Source organism: Lycorma delicatula, chromosome 2 (assembly GCF_047948215.1).
Source record: "Lycorma delicatula isolate Av1 chromosome 2, ASM4794821v1, whole genome shotgun sequence".
NCBI classification, from domain to species: domain Eukaryota; kingdom Metazoa; phylum Arthropoda; class Insecta; order Hemiptera; family Fulgoridae; genus Lycorma; species Lycorma delicatula.
The window spans coordinates 106,350,015-106,373,133 of record NC_134456.1 but is presented as its reverse complement, the minus strand read 5'-3'; the positions used below and the strand labels follow the sequence as shown (position 1 = coordinate 106,373,133).

The following is a 23,119-nucleotide window of genomic DNA, read 5'->3' as shown; positions in this document are numbered from 1 at the left end:
TCTAACATCAAGTTCGTTTTAGTAATCTAAGTAGTAACAATAAAAATTTCAATTATCATTTTATCAATTAAGCAATATTTTTGCACTTGATTTTATTTCTTTATGTTTAATTTTCTGTGTTTTTTATAGCTATATAATTACGCTTTCTTATTTAACTTTATTTAAATAATTTACAACCATAAATTAAAAAAAAACTTTTGCTTGATGATATAACCACATAAGCTTAAAATCTGTGCATATGATATGGAAGTCAAATTTTTTAGCGTATGAAAAATACAATGCCTGACCGGAATTCGAACCCGAAACCAAAGTCTTTTTTTAAAAGATTTAATGACAAACCATCCTATTATTTATTCATAAGATGCTTATGCACTATAAATCATTTATTATTATTTACTTATTTTCACAGCAATAATAGGCTAACGCTTAATAATAAAGTCTCTAATGTTTGATAATGAATTTTGGGGTAAAAAGTACCATGACTGATTGAGATTCGAATTCAGAAGCTTTGAATAAAAAGTAGAGCACATAATTTGAAATTATCTATTAATGATATAAATAAAAATTAAATTATTACCTTCCCTACTATACCTTCCCTACTAAAGGGCATTTGTATGTGTGTCTGTCTGTGTGTGCGACCCCCTCCTTTTTTTTCCTTTTTTTTTGAGTGCATCATTTCTTACCCCCCTCGGAGCCGGATACACAACTGTCTTAATGCAGCTCCAGGGGCTTCCCCCTTAGCTGAGAACATACTTACATTATCGTATACTGCCCATTAAAAATCAAATGATTTTTTTCTTAAATGTTTATAAACAATAAGTAATAATAATAATAACAATAATAATAGTTATTATTATTTATTTATTACCACAATAACATATTACATTGTGCCAGCATTGTTTTCCTTCTAGCTAAATTATAATTATTATTATTTATAATAATAATCATAATTATAATAATAAAAGTAGTTCTATTTTATAAAGTTTAAATTTAAAAAAAAAATACAGTAATCAAATTTTACTTTAAAAATAAAATATTAAGTAAATAAAGTTTTAAAAATGCTTCTAAAAATAATGCTAAACGTCAAATAAAAAATAATTAAATAAACAGTAATGGAAGATGTGAAATACAAAAGTTAAAAAACGAATTGTGTTATTTAACGGGAATATATTTTACCACTGATGTAAAATGTATGCTATAACAACAAGCAGCCGGTTTTTTCTAAATTAGTATTAACAAGAAGGTACTTATAACTGACAAAATTATATTTATATTAGTTATTGTTCCCAAGTGAAAATTTATAAATTTTAGTTTCTTTATTTTGATTTATATTTGTGTTTTGGTTGTCTTTCAAGAACTATTATTGATACCGTTCGGGATTTCCAATTAAACCAGCTGCTATCAATCAAGCTAATAACATGTTTATGACTTTGTGTATTTATGTATTAATAATATTTCTAAAAAAAAAATTAAATCTCTAACATTACAAATTATCGTAATAACATAATTTATGAATTATTAATAATGAAATAAAACTTAATAATTATATATTTAAAATTATTTTGAATATTTTAATTCTTAATTTTAATTTTCATCTTAAAATTATATCCTGTTGTTTAATCAAACTTATATATTTGAATATATAAATATACATAATATATTTCAGCTTGTTTTATTAAATAATTCAGATAAAATTAATTCTTTACAGCGTATATTAAATTTAGTACGTTAAAGACTTTTCACATACGTAATTAATGTGCGTAAGGTTACCGTATTTGGTTTATTTACTTTCTTTAATTTCGTTTTACGCTTGATGTAAGTCTATGTTGAAAAAAAGTGTGGTTTATAAATTATAAATAACCTTTATTACCTATTTTAGATAATAGAAGGTTATTTACTTTTTTGTTTAGTTTCTACTTGTTTTTGAATGATATTCCTAAAATAATTTATTTCCTAAATTTATTAATAGGAATTTCATTACTATATTTGTGTGTGTTCTCGTACGTTGTCTATGAACGGGTGCTTTTATATTTTCTATGCTTCGTCTGTTAGGCACCTAATATATTTTAATTATGCGTAATTAACTTTTATGAAAAAGAATTATAATTCATTATATTTTAATTATTTTCTTACAATATTTAACATTAAGCGTTGTAACGGGTACTGTTATAACTTTTTTCTTTAAGAAAGACTTATTTAATAATACTTTGTTTCTCTGTTTCTTTAATCCTCTGCAATAGAAAAGTTTTTATATATTTAAAATTAAAGAAAATAAATATTTGTAAAATTTAACGTAGATTTATATATATATATATATATATATATTATACAAAGAATTGGGACTACTATTCCATAACCTTTCGTTCAATTCAAGTTTTTAATGCTAAAAAATAAAGTTTCAAGAAAAAAGACAAATTACTCCCTTTAATAATTACTGCTCTAGGTGTTCAGGTTTTATTACATAATCTACTTCAATATATTTATGGAGAATTCTTGTTTCTGTTTTTAATTTTCAATCAGTGTATGTATTCGTAGAAATATAATTTAGGATAAAAATAATAATAATAACTATAATAATAATAATAGTATGTAAAAAAGTGAATCAATTTAACGGTTCACATTTTATTATTAAAACGAAAAACCCTGATTATTTTTTTGGTTAAGTTAAATTAATCTATGGAAATATTTTCGATCCCGATCAGAGCTATTTTGGACCGATCCCGATCGGTCCGACGGTACGTCCCCCCCGCCATGGGGGATTGAGCTGCGGCCCAATGCATGGAACTTAGTGATTATGGTGATGCCTTGAATGAGTGTGAGATTGACTTTCCTTCTCTCCCGGCTGTTTCTACTGTCGAGAAAATAGAGGGTCTACCGGTGGGAAAAACATTAAAAAAAAAACGGCTGCGGCTTTCTCACCGAGCTCGGAGGAGGAAAAGAAGACTAGGATGCCAACTGTTTGCTCTTCCGTGGTTGGAAGGCTTGGCCGGGATACTAGTGGACCGGTCCCGATGGAGGAGACAACAAAAAAAAGGAAATATTTTATTTATTTGTAGTTAAATTTTTTTAAAAGAATTTTAACTTTTTATATTCTGTTTGATATTTATTTTATTTCGTTTTCAAAATTCAACATGTTTAGGAAGTTGAACTTATTTATCTATATAACGTATCAACTTTTTTATATTTCCTTGACACGATTTATTGTAAAGTTTCTTTAACTTCTAAAAAAATTACCAGATATGATTTTAAAATGTTGTTTAATTAAAATAACATTATAAAATATTTAAAGGTTTAATATTTAAAATATATGTATAAAAAATGTATTAAAAAATTAGATCAATTTATATACCAAATATATTAAAATTACAAGGTGATTTATTTGACCAGACATAACATTAGGTCTACCAATTCTTTTTTTTTCTAATTAACCCTTTTAAGTTTTGGGAATTAAAAACAATGTAAATTAAAAATTTATCTTTGAGTAATAAACAAAAAATAAACCGGAATATCAACCACCGAACAATAAATATATTATACCAATGAGAATTAATAACCATAGTATTATTCCTAATCCTGTTGCATATTTCTCCTATCGATCATTTACAAAACGTTAGTAATAGAACAAGCTGTTATAAAAATAGAACATATGTCTTTGCTATATTTGATATACTTAACATACGTAAAATTAATAATACTTACATATTTATACATATAAATAATTTTTTCTTACTTCTATGAAACCACGCCATATTATAACTAAGGAGTTGTTCTCTGACTACACTGCAACACTAGGTTCTAGGTTTATCGCTGGAGGGGACTGGATCGCGAAAGACTCAATGTGGGGTTCGCGGCAGAGGAAGGATGTTCAGGAGGTGTGTTCGAAATCTACGCTTGGTAGTAGTTTCGGTATTTCATACGACATACTGGCCTACGGGCATAACGAAGATTCCGGATTTACTTGACCTTTTTATACTTCAAATATATTATCTACATATATTCTGGTAGAAAACAGCTATGATTCGACGTCAGACTGGTGCCGAGGAGAAAAAGGAGGCCTATCCTGCATATGAAACGAATACATTGGGTCTCTTATCAGCACTGGATCGAGGAAAAACTGATTGACCCATTTCCGTTCGATACCCCTAAGGATACTGACTATGTAACACATACTTTCTAACGTGGTCTTGTAGGAAGATGCATGGCGATCTACACCTGAAGAATACATACGAGCAGAGCAATACCTATCTGAGAGAAGTGACAGTCTAATTGTCTCTAAACGGCGTCTCAGATGAAATTGGCAGGGATTCAGAAGACCAGAAGATACAACAGTTCTTAATAGGGTTGCGCGGAGGCTGAGGAGGTTGTTGAAGGCCATCAGAGACAAAATATTCAAGGAATACATCAGAAATCATTCTAACCTGAATTGAGACAGATGCACCTTATGGAAGGTTACAAAGGGGCTACAACGATCCACAACTACGCTACTTGCACTACAGGGACTTACTGGATCATGGGTGAGGAATGGAAAAGAGAAAGCTAATCTATTTGCTTCACCCTTAGTCGAATCATTCCAATCTCATGATGAAGAGGGTCCTAGTGACGAGGATATTAAAAACTTCTAGACCGATCCCAACAAAGGAGTTACTAAAATTAATCAACCAGGAAAAGCGACTAAAGAAAGCCCTGCGTTTTGATTTGACAAAATGCTTGGCATGCTACCCCTTAAAGACATCACGTACATTAAGTTATCTTCAACGCTGTCCTGCAGACGTCTTACTTTCCAGCGAAATTGAAGGTATCACAGGTAGTAATGATCTTCAAACGAGAAAAGCTGCACAAAAGATTCCTTCTTACAAATCAATTAGTCTCTTACCGGTCATATCTAAATTATTTAAAAAGCTGTTACTTTGCAGGCTTAGGCCAGTTTTGGAGGGTGAGGGAGTAATTCTGGACCACTAATACGGGTACAGGTACCACCATCAAACAATGCCGTAGAGTCGGCAAGGTCATCAATTGATGTCTGAGAAAAGGAAATTCTGCTCGACGGCATTCTTAGATATCCAGCAGGTCTTTGTTAAGGTTACGGTGCCTGGTTTGCTCTATAAATTAAAATTATAACTTCCTCAACCCTACTACCTTGTCTTACAGAATTATCTTGAGAGACGTTTCTCTCAGGTAAGATGTAATGATGAGTTTTCGGCATTCTTTGACATTAGGTCTGATGTTACTCACGACTCTGTACTAGATCCTGTGTTATATTCCATATGCATAGCAGACCTTCCAGCTCTGGAAGGTTGCATCGTCGCCACATTTGCCGATAACACTGTTATCTTTGCCGTTAACGAAGAACCTGATCTAGCCTCACAGGAGCTACAAATGGCATTAGACCTTGTTTGCGCGTAGTAAAAAAATGGAAGATTAACGATACTCAGGATAAATTAAAGCATGTCACATTCGCCGTGCAAAAGGGTGACTGTCCCAGTGTGTACATGGATGGTGTCTCGATCACACAAACAGAGAGTGTGCGGTACCTAGGACTTCACCTAGATCGGCATTTGACCTGGAACATGTGAAGATGAAAAGGAAACAACTGAACGCTAAGTATACGAAACTACATTGACTGTTACGGAGAAACGCACATCTCACGTTGTTCAGTAAAGTTCTGATTTACAAAGTTACCCTACGGCCAATCTGGACTTATGGCGTGGAGTTGTGTGGAACAGTAAGTAATAGTAATATAGATATCGTACAACGCTTCCAGAACAAAGTAACGACGGCAGAGGCTCCGTGTTTCACATGGAATGATGAAATTTATAAATATATGGCCCTTCCGACGGTTCGTGAGGTTGTGAAACGGCGCAGTGTTAAATACCAACAACGAATTGAAAATCACGTCAACCACTTAGCAATCAATCTGGTAGATAACAGCAGGGACGTCCAAAGGTTGAAACGTCTCCATGTGCTTGACTTAGGGGCTGCTAAATGACAGTTTAATAAATGACAACGCCAAATCTAGTGATATTATTCTTGCTTACTTTTATTTCTTTTTGGTTTGATTGTTTATTGGTTTTTTTTTAAATTTATTAATATTTTTTTTTTTTGGACATGAAGTGTTGTCAGAAATATTTTTCTAATGAACTTTAAGATTACTGCTTACTGATAACAATCATTATCAATTGACTTATTATAGGAGTTCCTTAAGAACCCCTTATCATGTGCTTATTATTAATCAATATATTTATGGTTCCACTTAAGGAGCCGATTGTAAATATGCTGGTTGTGGAACAAAAAAAAAATGTTACAAATCGTTACCAGATATTAATTGTTTAGATATTATAATTAGATATTAACAGCTGGCTTGGAGCTTCCGTAAGAATATTAAACAAATGATATTAATTCAAAAATATCTATATATAAAATATCTATACTGCCGCAAGATAATATGATTTTATTCTCTTACAATAGTTTCTTCATTTCCTTAATTTTAGTAAGAGGGAAAAATTCGCCTAACATGCAATCGTCATTATTATTCTACGTATTGCGTCAAGTATAAAGTACTTGTCATGTGTAAGTATTATGAAACACAGCTGTATAACTTACCCGGTATAAAAATAATGCAAAGTTAAAATAAATGTTATCTTTAGGTTTCTTGTGACGTCAAAGTTTAAAAATAAAAATTAATAACAATAATATTATTTTACGAAATACTAAATTAAATATAATTATCATGAAAACAAGTTATTATTTTTATATTTTAATTCTATAGTTTTAAACAGAATTACACTATTTATTTATAAAATGATAACGATTTTTTTAAATAGAATATTAAATATAAGAAAGATATCCTTATCATATAAGTATAATATAACTTAGGAGTTTTGTCTAATTTAAATTAGGTTATTTTTGTATTATATAATTTTTTTTTCAACTTCCATGCTACAAATTATTGCGTGCAAGGACAAAATCAACAGTAGTATCTTGTTAGTGTGTGTGTGTATAATATATATATGATTATTTTCATAGAATTTTATTTCATTGTTTTTATAAAAAAAATATTTTTTGTTTTATAAAATTTATTTAGAAAAATAAGTAAGTACTTACTGTAATCTGAATGCAATATAAATATAAAGAATTCTTATTTTTTTATATATGTGCAATTTATAAAAAGGCTGACAACAAAGTTGTAATATATTCCTGGTATTGTTTATTTTTATTCTTATATAATAGAAAAATAATAGATGATAATAAATCAAAAAAAGTTATTAATAAAATTTAAATATCGATATTTTTAAAATTTGATCTTCTCTCCCATCCGTAATATTACACCTAAAGGATTTTTTGGCCACTTGTACTACTAGATCGAGGATACTATGCCTTGTAAGATATAAAAAAATCAGTTAAGAAAATGCAATAATTAAAAATTAGATTTTTGGGGAAGAGGGAATTGTGGGGAAAATTATTTTTAAAAATGGTAAGATAAGCATGCTCGCATTTAGCTTTATATAAAGTGGGGTTATGTTTGAAAAATATTGAGAAAATTCACCCCATAAACTATTTTTACCCCATGAAGATATTGACTCCAAAATCTTACTAAAAACTTGCCCCATATACACAGACTGTATTAAATCTCATCAAACTTGGTTTATCCAGTTAAAAGTTATAAAGTTTCAAACAAGCGAACACACGTACATACGTAGGTACGTAAGAACATTACCCTCCACCTTTTTTGATTTTTTGGGGGTCTGGGTCATGAAAGTTGAAAAATGAAAACAGCCACACACGATTTTTTGACTGATTACCATACTTTCCTTCTTGCAGCATAGCTCTGCAGTTTTGATACTGGGAAAGTAACATTTTGTATAGAAATCTACATATGAATTTGTGATTATTTATTTCTTATTATCCACAGTTGTACGACTTCACAAAGAACAAATCGTGAATAAAAAGACAAATGTAAGATCTGACAATTTGCTGATGGTCCAATAGCCTAAGTACAACTAGGTAATATTTACACTTGAGATGATGCCTAAATGCGATTGTGGTATACATATATATATATATATATATATTTGGGCTTCGTGAGATGAATTTGTAGTTCATCGTATGTTTATATTAATAATTTTCCTTTACATAGATTTTCCTTACTCAGATACAAAAAAAATTGAAGTCGTGGCATCATGATTTCAAAAGCTTATGCTTTTACTTTATATCTGTAAACGTAATTCGAAATTACGAAGACATAAAAAAATTTAAATAAAAATAGATCGTTAACGAAGAAAAAAAAATTATGATGAAAAAAGTACATAAATTTTAGAATTTTCAGTTATATACTTTATTGAAAAGCCATTTATAAACTGGAAAATATTCAAATAGGCTAAAATAATTCAAAAATTATTTATGTGATAAAATATCTATCTTATTATTTATTTATGAGATATTATGTAATTTTAAATATTATTTTTTAATTCGTTCTTCAAAATAAAAATATTAAATTACAAATTAATCTGTTTTTCATATTTTTTTCACGTTGGTTTTTGCAAATATATATTCTAACATATTCAACTCAAGTAAAACGTAATCAGTCAACAATTTACTGTACACTGGTGAAATCGGTCTGATAAAGTACGCCAAAAAGGTTTATAAGAACATTAATCATTTAACTGTATTTTTTTCCCCTTTATGAGTTAACTGTGTATAACCAGGAAGAAAATCACATGATTTAAAGTATATTTTAAGATATTTATCCTTTTTAGGGTTAGTGGTTACATTTTTTGTTGATCCATTCCATATTTTTGTGAAATTAATTTCAGGGTGCTGTTTAAAATGAATTATATCCCTTTAAACCTGATGATTTCAAAATACCTAGACTTTTGTATGAAGTAATATCCTGAAAACTGAGTGTATATTTCATTCAAAATTTAAAAGGCCAAAGCCTTATTTAGAACAAGTAATTTAGAACAAAGAACAAAGCCTTATTTAACCATGTAATAAGCATGTTTGTTTAATAAACTGGTACTCGTGGATCAGGAAGTTTAAGTAGCATAAGTACATTTTCGGCACACTCTGAGGAGGTTTTATGTATATATATATATATATATATATATATATATATATATATATATATTAAAATATATATATATATATAAGGATTAGTTAGAATCAGAAATTATTTAAAAATAAAACATGGTTCATTATTAAATTTATATTATAACAAAACCTACACATGGTTTAGTATGCATTGTACAAATCTTATAAATAATAAGTAACGCAACACTGCAGTCTAAAAAAATTTAAACAGAAGGTCTTAAAGTGAAATATTATCAAGTTTTTAATACTTTAATTTTTTTTCTATAATTACTGAGGAGAATTACTTAATTTCATTTTCATATTAATCCCTTTCATTTTCATAATTGAATTAAAAACCACCGTAGTCTTAATTTAAATTTTATTACGAGTTTCAAGTTAATTGAAAGTAGTTTTTTCTTTATTTTTTATCAGGAAAAATACTATTAGCAGTAAATTAATTATATAAATTAAATTATCTTACAAAATTAGCAATGTATGTAATATCGTTTTAAATACGGTTAATAAATAATTAAATAAATATTGCTTTTATTCATTTGTTTGTTTTTAACACTGTTATAGATTTAAAAAAAAACAATATTTTTTTATACAATGATTTCTATTTTTAGTTAATATACTCTATTTCCACTTAAAAATTATGAATTAAAATAATTTATTTTAGGTTATCGATTTAACCCCAGTATTTACGTTAAACGTAATGCTATTTATTTCATCGTTCATATCATGTAATCGTTAACAGATATGCTTTTTTATTATCTAATATATTTATGATTATAAAAAAAAGCAGAAACAGATTTATTCTACTCTTTTTCTTAAAATAAATTGTTATATATTGAGTGAAACTGATACTAGATTATTTCATTGACTCATACTTTAAAGACAAAGAAGATAATTTCGACTTATTCGTAAGAATTGATCCAGTAATCTTGTTGTTTAAAAATAATAATGAAACAAAGCAAGGATACTATTTATTAATATTTATGTATTGCATGCATTATATATTTATTTTAGATTTTCTTATAGTTATCAAGTCGTTAAATTTTAAGTTTTAAAGATAATTATGCTTATTATATCAGCAATTTATTTTTAACCTTTATATAATAATACATAAATATGTACTCTATATATAATAATATCCTAAAAAAATACATTTTAAGTACAATAACGATCCATTTTTATTGTTTATATGGTACTGGAAATTTTTTTTCTTATGTTCATTTAAAGTGTTTACATTACGAGTTTTATATTCACTATAAACAAGTTTAACGAAATAAAATTGAAATTAAAATTTATTTTATAAAAAAAAAAAAAAAACATTTTAAGGTAATATATTTATAAAATTTATTTACATTATATAATTTTGAAAGAAAAATACTTATAAGAATGTATGATAAAAATTGTATATTTAAAAAAAATATATTACTAAAACTATAAGATAAAATGGGTAATTATTAATTTTCCCTCACAAACGTTTAAAATGATTAAAAAAGAATCAGATCAACAATAAACGTGTTTTATGCATAAAAAGTTAATTAATTTGGAAATAAAAAGAATCTATTGAATAAAATTTAAAGAGATGTAAAAATACACATGAAATCAGTAATTTAGAATAAATCTAATATAAATTAAATATACTAAGTGTTAAAAGATTAGTTCAACGTAAGAGTTGAAGACATATATCATATATATCAAATGACGCATCAAAAATATTATAAATATATATTTAATTTTTATAAAACTTTATGTTATTAATTGCATAAATTTTACTAATATTTTTGACTTTATTTTATAATATTATTTTGTTCTCCTGACGATGGTCTAAGAATTGAAAGATTTAGAGTCACATTTAATTTGCTGGTAAGGTGGATTTTCACTTTTTTAGTAGTTTTTAGTAATTTGTTAAACATGCAGCGGTAACCATGTTTGAGAAATTAATAAAAAAAATAATAAACAATAAACCATAATAAACAATATTAAACAAATCTCACATAAAAGTACCAATAATTCTGTAGGAATTATTTTTATAATGCTATAATAAATTGATGTTAATAAAATTAAAAAAAAGTTTTATAAAAAAAAAGAATACTACGAATATATACTACGAGTAAAATTTTTTATAGTTCAGTAAAAAAAATAAAATATTATTTAGTTTTTAATTAGATTATAATTGTTACCTGCGGCTGATATCACGTAGAAACAAGTATCGCAGTCCGCAAATGATCACAGACTGGTTAGTTAACAGTTCACTCAAGTACCGAGACTTGTATACGCTTTGCTGTTCACCACAGTCCGTCCTTGATACGATAAAATGTAGTATGGTGAATACCCCCTCTTAATATTCTGTTAATATGCCTGTTTCTCTTATACAATACAGGTACCCGTCCCACCGGTATTTAATTTAATTTTTTTTTTTTTTTTTTTTTTTTTTTGCTAAACGTCATGGTATAAATTTTTATAGATTTTTCTCAAATAAAAATTATTAAGGTTTATTAAATAAAAAAAATGTATTTACGTAGTTATTAAACAATTTTTTTCCAAAAACGTTATGAAATTATATTGTTTATTTTATAGAATTACTGATTACATGAGTAAATTTAATGTTAAGAATAGGTTATCGGTTGTTTAATATTTATTATTTCGTCAAAATTTTACTTCGATTACCAAATTGGTTTTCTGAAATAGATTACTATTAACACCCCATTCATTTAAATCTTGTTTCGATCAAGAACAAAAAAAAAACGTTTTTATTCAATTTCCAAATCAAAACATATTTCCTATTGTATTTCGTTAATAATGATGTTAAAACAACATTTATTTCGAAATTTTGCAGTGGGAAGCGTCTACATATATTTCATTTTCTTTAATCGAGTTTTATTTTATTTGTTAAAAGTTTAATTTTTGTTTAATTATATACATAATGAATAAAAAAGAATTACCCAATATAAAAACAGATATATTTAATAATAAAAACGTGTTACAATTACAAGACAAATTACGTACTATTCAAACATGCTTAAAATTTCACTTAATAAGTTATGAATGTTCTATATGTCCTTCTTCTACGCCATGGATAACAAGATAAATATCTGAATTCTTCTGCAACCCAGTGTAGATAGTTTTCTGTTACAGAAATTACTTAGCTGTGATTCTGGATTTCTGCTAATCCAAACAGCAGTTAATGATGGAACATAACCCTTTGTTTCACACATCCTCATAAGAAAAAAAATCGTAAGGTGTAATGTCTGGGGATCTCGGAGGCCAAGAATGTAATGTCAAAGCTCCCGTACGCCCTATTTAGCATGGAGGAGGTGTTTCATTTTGAAACTGACGAACTCGTTTGTGACAGTGTGGCGGATCTTCCTGAAAAATGAGTTCATCAGAGTCTTAATTTATTGTTGAAAAAGACAATTCTGTAGATCTCAAGAAAAGAATGCCCTGTTACTCTATTTTCTTCAAAAAAGGAAAAGACCATAAGTTTTTGTAAACAAAGTCGCACAAAAATTGCTAACTTTTGTTGAATTTCACTCCTTCTATACAATCTCGTGCAGCTTCTCAAGCCTCCGTATACGAAAATTATGACGTGAAAGGGTTTACTTCTTTTAATTTCTCAATAAAAATTAACCGCTGTAAGAACCTATCGTCTTCCATATCAACTAAGTACGTATCACAGAAATATTTACATTTTCTTTTTTTCACTAATATCAAGACCTTGTACCACTTGTAATCGGTATGACCTGAAATGCAAGCGTCATCTAAACACAAGTCAAACAGTCCTTCAAGTTTTCGGTACGATGAGTGGAATTTTCGGGCTTCACTTATAAGACTTCTGAATTTGTTGTACAGTATCCTCTGAAGCATCGCGCTGGACTCTTCCCTTACATAAACTTCCCGATTCTTTAAATCTTTCATACAAGCGAATGTTTTTAGCCGATGATGGGATCAATTCTCAAACGTTGTCGAAACTCACGCTGAACCTTTATTAGGACTATATTTTACTAAATTTTGTACACAAAATCCCTTCTTTGCAAAAACATATTGACGTGTTCATGACTGAGGTTAGCGAACGTTCGAACGCTAATATTACAATCTGGCGAGCAGTATTAGAAACTCTAGGATACGTACGTTCAAGCGGTGCAGATTTTATTCACTGACCACATGTTGTCGTGCAGGTGTATAGTTATCAAATCGGATCATACTTTTTGATACACACTCTATTTTATCACCTACAGATATGTAAACTTATAAAAAAAAAACACGAAAATTTTAAAACTGTAAACATGAAAACATGTAATTGTAAAGAGTTTTTTATTTTAATTTTTAAATTGTAGAGCTATTCATGTAAACCATCTGAGGTAAAAGAGCTCTCAGTCAATTACTTTCTTAGAGAGTATTGTTGTTCATGTATTCTATTCTTGTAGTGAACAGGTAATGTGTACTGCTTGTTATCACGCGCATTTCAATAAGGTTGGCTTGCTGATACTCAGCAATATATTCGACTCGTGAAAAAAATGTAACTGAAAACCAACTATAGTTCTCTAGTAAACTTAACATGGGATGATAAGCCTTATTGTTAATGAGTATAGCTGTATTATTTTGAGAGTAACATATTTACTTCATATCAGATCCATAATAACAATATGGTTACATCAACATTAACATATGTGAATAGAGTAACAAAACATACCAATTCTCTCTAAGAGTTTATAATTTTTTTTTTATCTTATAGTATTTTTGTAGGTAAAAACAAAAATTTCAAAATTTGATTAAAAGGGGGTTTTAGATCTTTATCAAGAAATAAAAAAAATCTGATAAAAGAAAACACATGGCTTTTAAATGAATTATTATTTTTTTCTAATTTTATTCTCGTTCAGATTTATAGCAATAACAACTATTTTTCCCCAACTGTTTTTTTTTCTTCTATAAAAGCAGGTATATTATATGTTTCACAATAACTCGTATCCTTTTTGGTTACAAATAAATTACAATAGCAGTCTTCAACCTAATTAAGTTCAATAAAAAAAATTCCGGAAATTCAATAAAAATCAGAGCTAATCCATTTCTTGATAAAATTAATTAAAAAAATAAGTAAATTAGTTTTCATAGAAATAAATATAAAGTGAGATTCACGATGAATGTAATGAAATTTCAGGACATGTTCCAATGATGAAAATAAAGAAGAAAGTTCTTATAAACGTTTTATTAGAGTGTGAGCTGGTGAAAGATTTTTACTTGAAAAACCCTGATTTCTGATACTGAAAATTTTATTTCTTTTAATATCTAGTTAACATCTGCCACATTTGATATGTTTTGTTTTAATAAACTTCAAATTCTTTATTTCTATTTAGTTTCCACTGTCTATTCATATTATTTTACTGAAAACCAAATTATATAGAAGGTTTTTTTTATATATTAATACAATTATTATGTATCTATTACTTATCTACCAAAGTTATCATACACAAAACATAAAATAGTGTGTTTTATGGCCCAAATCTTTTGTCTTTTACCTCAGATTTCTAAATACTAATAAAACTACAGTTCCAGGACCTATTGTTTCCAATTTTCCAGGTCAGATTTCGTATAAAAACACTAAATATATTCCTCCATTGGGATCCCAAGAATTAAAGCTTAGTTTAACTTTATCGAAGGAACAAAAACCAGGGCAAAATGTTTCGTCAGCTGACATTTGATCACAAAGCGTTTTCAAACCTATGTTTATTTAAACGTAAAAAAAAGTTAAAAGAGTTTATTTAAAATTTCTTCTTTATTTCCACCAGTAGAACATACTCTGAAAGTTTGCTACATTCTTCATGAATCATTCTGTATACATAATAAATATAAAACTTAATTTTAATAATGATGTGCATGTTAAAACTCGTTTTTAATTACATTTAAAATCTTTTAATTAAATGTTTGTTTTAATTGAAAAGACCTGATTAAGATGTCGCAAAAGGTGCTTAACGCTAATTAATTAAAATACGATTTTTTTATTTCTACTGAAAAAATTAAAAGTTTAAAAACTTTTAAAATTCAAGAAATTGTTTTTATATGCTACTTTTTAAAAGTTTAAAAACTTTTAAAATTCAAGAAATTGTTTTTATATGCTACTTTTACTTTTATCATTGTTTGAAAGTTTAGTAATTTAAAGAATTTTGTTTTTATAAATTAATTCACCACTGAAGCTTACAAAGTAGTCTGTATTTGGGAATATGAAAATGGAAACTATTAGTGTATCAAAAATGCCACGCCCGACCGGAATTCGAATCCGGGATCCTTGGATAAAAGGCACCGAGAGGCTACCATTTCACCACGGAGATCGGTAAATATTCATAGTTAATATTTTATTAGAACTAAAGACCTAAAAGTTTGAAAAAATTCTTTCAGTAGATAAAAAAAATTAGAATTTACCTCGAAGTCAGTATTTTTGAACAAATCTTAACTCAAATTAAACTCGGAGCTGATCAAAGTAATTAAAAGATAATTAATGTTTTTAGAAGCCAAAATTCTAGAAAATTCTCTAGAATAATATATTTGTAATTTTAATTGTCTAAAATTAAACTAGTATTTTCATATTTTAGGTCTGCGTAGCTTAAAAAATGGTAAGAATCTAAATTTAGTCCAAAAAAAAATGAAATAGAACAAAATTGCTTTAAGTTCCAAGAGTAACAATATAATTATTATTATAGTTAAACATTATTGTGTATAAATAGTATTGAAGTTAAAACGAATATTATATTTAATAAATCTGCATAAAAATTATCATAATTAATAATCTTGAGTGAGTAAATAAACATTTATAACTTGCATATTTATAGAGCAGTTATCTAAATGGCTTTTATATTTAATTACTTATGCATATTGATAGTAACTGTAATCCGGTACGGCTTAGTGGTAAACTGTTTGTCCAAATAAAATCACTTGTTTAACGGCTAATTATGGAAGTCGAAGGTTGTGAGGTTCAAATCCTTGTAAAAGTTATTTATATTTACTTTTATACACAATTGAATACTATTCAGTGGATACCGGTGCACTTTGGTGGTTGGGGTTCTATTAACCACACATTTCTGGAATAGTCGGCCTGTGTTTGTTCAAGACTGCACTTATTTATTTGTCATATATATTCTCATCTGAATGGGCCGGCGGGGGGTTGCTTATTGTTCACTAGTTGAACAGATTGCAATATAGACATTAGGAATAATAATATGAATAGTAATCATCGAAAAACTAATGTAAACTGGTACAGGCCTACATTTTTTTTTGTTTCTAGTTGGTAAATTAGGGTCAACGACCTAGCCAGTCCATTTGCTCACACTAAAAACAGAAAGAAATTTCCTTAAAAAAAAAATTGTACTCTTGAAAATTAAAAATCAATTTTAAAACTGTATTAACTTACTAGAAATAATATTTATTCTGAATGAATCTGATACAATCAAAATGCAATTACTAGAATTCATTTTTAAAATCCCAAGTTCAATATTTTAACAAGATTATTTGAAAAAACTAAGTTATTCCAAATTTTATTTTAGTTTTGTCAACTGAAATTTTGTTATAAAGTCCATTCTAAGCGAAAAAAAAAAAAAAAAATAAATTTACTCATCTATTATTTTTTACTGCACTTGTTTTTCTTTTATTATATAACATTAAAAACAGCTTACCAATATATTATTTGATTTCCTCAAATATTTTCAGATGTTCTGCCATCTTCAGGAGGAATTGATAATAATTTAGAATTAAAATATTAAAAATATAAGATTCACATGATAAAATTAGAGACATAACAGTTGATCGTCATAGATAAAAATTTAAAGAAATAACAATTGTGATACTCTCACAAAACGGACGTAATTATTTTAATTTCATTTATGACTCTAACATTTACAAAATTTTTATCTTATGACGATCAGTTGTCTCTAATTTTATCATGTGAATTTTTTATATTTTAATTCTAAATTATTAAAAATTCTTCCTGAAGATGGCAGAATAGCCGAAAATGTTTGAGGAAATCAAATAATATATTCGTAAACTGTTTGTTGTATTATCTTTATAATAATTATATTTTACCAACAGTGCATTGTTTGCAAAGCTTGTTTTTTTAACTGTTTAACCAATTTTTTTTTTTTTTGGTAGGGTACCTTTACCATCCCCGTTGTTTTATATTATTATTTATTGCTACTTATAAAATGTTTTTATTTATTTACAAAAATTTTTGTTTTCAGAGTTTGGGTAAAATTAGGTAATTTATTTTTGATAAAGTTTAATAAATTTGTTAGCGGTCACACAATAATAATCTCTCCGGGATTTAAGTCCATTAGAAGAGAGTAAGAAATACCTGTTTTTGAATTAAAGTGTAATTTCAATAAAGTGTTAAAATTAGTTATTCCTTTATCTTTTTCTTTTAAACGTTTTTGCTAAATTTCGTCTTATGTTCCTGTAAATTATAAAAAAATTAACGTTTCCGCAAAAAATTCACCCATCATGCTAGACATTTTTTAAACATTTTCCTACATAGGTTAATTTTTTTTTTATTTTATGGTCCTTCATTTAGTTTGATAAATCGAATCTTGTTCAAAAGAAAAATTATCTTTTGCCTGAAAATTATTTTTCATTAAAAGGAGTAAGCTAGATTAGTTACCAAGGATGGTTAAGATAATTTTATCCTGTAAGTTTTATTAAAATCATTTAGGCTGTTTTTCACAATAACCATATAGAGAGCCAAATAACCAACCAAAAAAAAAGTGCTAGTTTGTTCGAAACGTTAGTGAAAACCAAAGTATTCCCAGATTTCTCTCTCTCTGTGTGTGTGTGTGTGTGTGTGTGTGTGTGTGTGTGTATGTGTGTATGTGTGTTGTACAGACACGTTTGCCTGCACGCTTACAACACTTCAATATTTTTTGATGCAGAGTTCTGAAAATAATGTTGTAGTAAGAGCTCGTTGATTAATAATATCAGCGATTCGTTTTTATTGGTTAGTTGTAATCTAATCGGTCAACGTTCTACTTTTTATTTCATTTTTATGTAGTACTGTTGCAAGGTACAGTTAACTATTGAAATAACCTGCAGCTAAGTTTCTAATCCAATCAACCATTGACCGATCAATTTGCATCTTTATATATACAAGTAATTTTTTGTTGCATCTAACCTTGATTTAATTATTCAAAGTAATAATTAACATTTAAAATAAGTTTTAAGTAAATCTTTAGAATTTTTTTCTTAAATTTTCTTTTTATTAATGAGAAATCTTTGTTAATGGCAAATGTTACATAAAATAACTGTAATAAATATTAATTTTTTGTAATTTTGTTTTCCTTCCAAGTTTTTATATCATATATAAGAGGAAATGATTAATATATTAATTTTCCTCCTTATGCACTTTTGTATCTCATGTGCTTGATAGTAATTTTATAAACGTTTTAATTTATAATTATAAAATATTTACACGGTGTAGATGTAATTAATGTTATTTCATTTATTCTTCTTCTAATGATTCATGGTTAATTACAATCATATTATTTTTTTGTATGATGGATGAAATTATCTTTGTATCGAGTGAAAAATACTAAACTTTAGTATTTTTCATTTGAACCTACCTATTTGACATTTGGTATTCTTCAATCTATTTTTTTTTTTTTTAATTTTTAATGATTAAGTGTAATTTTCAATATTTATAACTTGAAGGCAAAGTAAATTTTAGATTAAAAAGAAAAGTATTTTTTTGCTGAAGGCTTTATTATTTTCATTTTTTATGACCTTAACTATTTTTTGTGATAGGGGGATTTCATTATTAGGATTCAGAAACTATTAGGATAAATTTTTGAACAGTTTTAGGAAACTCAATCTCAGATTGTGTAAAAGAGTTAAAACGGTTGACCATCTTCCGACTTTTTACAGCCAATTGGAAAATGCAATGTATATCATCCCAAACGGGTTTCGACCTCGGGATGTCTTATTACTAATCCTTAGGAAAAATATATGTTGTAGATATTAAGTATTTTGTAATCTTTATTTTGTATTTATTTTAGAAGACAATTAAAACTTAAAAGATATATTTAAAATATGGATTAACAAAGATTTTTTTTCATTTTCATTTTTAATCATGTGCTTTTTTGTTTTGTTTTTTAACTAACGAATAAGTCTTTACTGAATAGCAGGATGTATATATATATATATATATGTATATATATATATACAGGCTCCTATATATATCCATTATTCTCGTACATGGGATATACATAATGGATTGTTTTTCAACAAAAAAAGATAAATAATTGTTAGTTTAACTATTTTTCCGCACATTCGATGATAAATGAAACATTCTAAGATTAATGAGGTACTAGTCTCAGCTGCTTTCGATGATTCCAATGATGTTTACTTAACAATCAGCCAATTACTTTGCAAATGAGTTTGGCATACTGACTAAATGAGTTTGCCATGTATCTAGCTTAATGTAAGCAACGGGCTATTTCGATCTACTTTTCCCTTAGTTCGCCTATCAAGGATTGCACACTTTTTTCGTAAGCCTTTATTTCTTACGTCAGACCGTCTATAAGTAGAGAATTACCACTCACACAATACAAACGATTGTAGAATTATTTTTTAATTATACAATTTACGTAACTAAAGAGGAAAATTTATTTACTTAATAAATAAATACTTTTTCTTAATTAATGAAAATATAATTCTTTTAAAAAATGTATAAAAATAATTAAAATATATTAATGAAGAATTATATTAATGTTAAATTTAAACCGATTAAATAAATTGTAATCAATTTGAATTAAAAAAAATTATAAAAAAACTCATCATTTTATTTGAATAAGTATCATAAATAAATTGTCAACGTATCCATCCATCCGTAATTATCCATCGTAATCAAGTGTATATCCATCTGTAATTAATAACGAAATGATTGAGCCGAAGGCTTTCGCAAAGTAGAAGAAGAAGTTGCAAAGAAAAAGTTGGTGAAATATTAAACCCATAAAGTTACTAGTGTTCATAAGAAAGGAAGGTGTTCATAAGAGAAAAAGTATTGTCTGCGGCCTTTTTGGACGTAGAACAAGCATTTGACAAAGTATGGTTGCCTGGTCTTCTTTGCAAATTAAAATCGTGCCTGCCACAACCTTATTACTTAATCCGACGCAGCTGTCTGGATGATCGCTTCTCACGAGTTAACTACAATCAGGAGATATCTCAATTTTTCGACAGTAACTCAGGAGTTCCACTGATCTACATTCCTGACCTACCTAATCCAGACAATGTTACAGTTGAGTCCTGTGCAGATGACATGGCAAAACCCACCGGATTGGTCTAGTGGTGAGCTCGTCATCGCAAATCAGCCGCTTTCAAAGTTGAGAGTTCTAAGGATCAAATACTAGTAAACACAGTTTCTTTTTTTACGGATTTGTTTACTAGATCGTGGATGCCGGTGTTCTTTGTGTTTAGGTTTCAATCAATCATACATCTCAGGAATGGTCACCTGAGACTGTACAAGACTACACTTCATTTACATTCATACATATCATTCTCATTCATCCTCTGAAGTTCATCTTCGTTGTGCTTCCGGAGACTAAACAGAAAAAGAAGAAGAAATGACATGGCAATCTTGGAAATTAACGGTAACCCGAATGTAGCATCGGAGAAATTACATTTCACTGGACACCATCAGCATTTGGGGCTACGTAAATGGAAAATAAAGAAAGATAAATGCGACCAAGTCCAGCCACGTAACAATCACGATGAGAAGAAAAGATTGCTTAAATGTTCATTCAAATGGTGTCAGAATATCTCATGCCTGTAAGGTAAGGTATCTGAGCTTTTACCTCGACTACGGTTTAACTTGAAAAGATCATGTAAGGGAGAAAAGGAGGTTGCTGTTGACATTAAATGCAAAAAAGATTGTATTGGATATTGGGCAAGGGATTTCAGCTTTCTTTTTCCAACAGATTCTGCTTTACAACGCTTTCTTGAAGTTGGTTTGGTGTTATGGAATTGAGCAGTGTGGCAGGGAGGGCACAACCAGTAACAGCAATGTGGAAATGATTCAATGGTTCCAGAATAAAATACTACGGTACGTAACACAGGCGCCGAGTAATACTGAGATCCATGATTACATAGGCATTCCATATGTTTGACAAGAAGTTGAACGCCTAATTTTCAGATATGTATCCACATTAGAGAAGCTTGAAAATAATCTAGTTTGAATTTACTTGACAACAGTGAGGACGTTAGGAAGCTGACAAGACTCCATGTGTTTGATCTGGTTGATGGACCATTATGATGATTCAGTTTGTTGGAGATACCACTTATAATTATTTTTATTTTATTTTCCATTATTAAATTTATGGAACCTTACGTTTATTATTTATCTGTGGTAATCTTTAAGTTAATATCTAATGAGATATTAACTTTAAAATTAACTTTAAGAGCAATAAATATATTGCTGTTCTATTTACGTACTCGACTTGATTAATAGTTTGAAGATATTTAACTATATTCTAAGATACAATCAAATATTATCAAGTTATTTCATAGTTACTAATATTTATCTTGTATTTATTCATATTAATTGTTTTTGAACTGGTTGAGGATTATCATAAAATGATCCTATTTTAAATGATAGTCTGTCAAACGACTTAAGTTCAGGAGCTTCAATATGAAAACTGATTGTAAATGATTTCAGCCCAAAAAAAAAAATACTGAAGCAGCCATGCTTATTAATTACGGTTCTAGAAGAAAAGTAAAGGGTAAATATTATAAAGAATAACAAAATTACAGTTTATAAAAGGTAATTTAGAGAATAGTCTATGATGTAACAAATAGATGAGTTAAATATAAATTAAACTTTAGTTTTTAACATTTATTATTACAAACTAACAAGACATATATGTGATTTTCTATTGCATCTCCCTGAAGATCTACTCGTTTTTCTCAATGTTTGTGGGGTTTCTGAGCATGAGCAACTTGCGAACGAATCATCTACTTCCTAGTCGCTCTGGAATTGATGTCTTAAAGTGCTTGCTTCAGTGGCCTAAACAGAATGAAATCGCAGAAGGATAAACCTGGACCGTAAAATTAGTCCAGTTAATCCAAAATTCTAATAGATGTATGAAGCCTGGAGTTGTCGTAAACAACTCATATCTCTGATTGGCTGATGGTAAGGCTCTAGGTGGCTTTCATTTTGTATAAGTAGTGTGCATCATTCATGCAGCTTTTATGGAGAAAATCGATGAGCAATAAGTATTTCCAATCAAAAATTACGATTGCTAGGATTTTTCTAGCCGCCGGAATGCGTTTTTTTATCTTTATAGGGCAAGATTCTCCACTCCTACATCACTCCATACTCACCGAATTTAACTGAGGAGTGTTATGATTGGCAGATGTCTCATGATATCTAATTATCGAATACAAATTACTCCCTCTCAACGAAATCGATTCAGGAATCTTTATTTTTGATTGAAAAAGTCTTGAAACCCACTTCGAATAGACTTTGCGGAACCCAAAGTGCTTTGTGATAATGAAATGTACACTTTCAAGACTGATACCCACTTCCGAAGCGATTTAATCAGTCTTATAGAGCCGATATTCTTTATTGAGGTTACAGATCGATTAAATAATCTCAATTTGCTGGGCTAGTCGTAGGATAGAGTATGTTAGGTTATGTTATATTCCCAAAAAGAATGATGTTGAACCATTAGCAAGAAAAAATAATATTAATAATAATAATAATAATAATAATAATAATAATAATAATAATAATAATAATAATAATAATAATAATAATAATAATAATAATGATAATAATAATGATGATGATGATGAAATAAATTAAGTTGCTTAGTGAATAAACAGGCTTCTCTTTTCTTTAATAACGATTTATAGACAGTTAAATTTTAAAATAATTTTATTATTTTTTTTTTTTTTAGTTATTTCTGTCGGTAAAATCTTGTCTTACAAATATTAAACACTAGGAGTTAACAACTACGTTTTGCACACAGCTTCACAATATATTAATTTTTACACTTAAAAATAAAAGCAAAAT

The 23,119-nt window shown here is 28.0% G+C and overlaps 2 protein-coding genes across 2 annotated transcripts in view; one reads left to right on the top strand and one right to left on the bottom strand.

Moving 5' to 3' along the window:
• LOC142319070 (epidermal retinol dehydrogenase 2-like) overlaps positions 1-11,407 on the bottom strand; it is a 119,246-nt gene extending 107,839 nt beyond the window's left edge. Inside the window, exon 1 of the mRNA XM_075355932.1 lies at positions 11,259-11,407. The gene's annotated coding sequence lies outside the window, so the exon portion shown is untranslated. The remainder of the gene's footprint in view (positions 1-11,258) is intronic.
• Positions 1-23,119, top strand: part of LOC142320229 (uncharacterized) — a 214,176-nt gene that overhangs the window by 154,492 nt on the left and 36,565 nt on the right. The window lies entirely within an intron of this gene.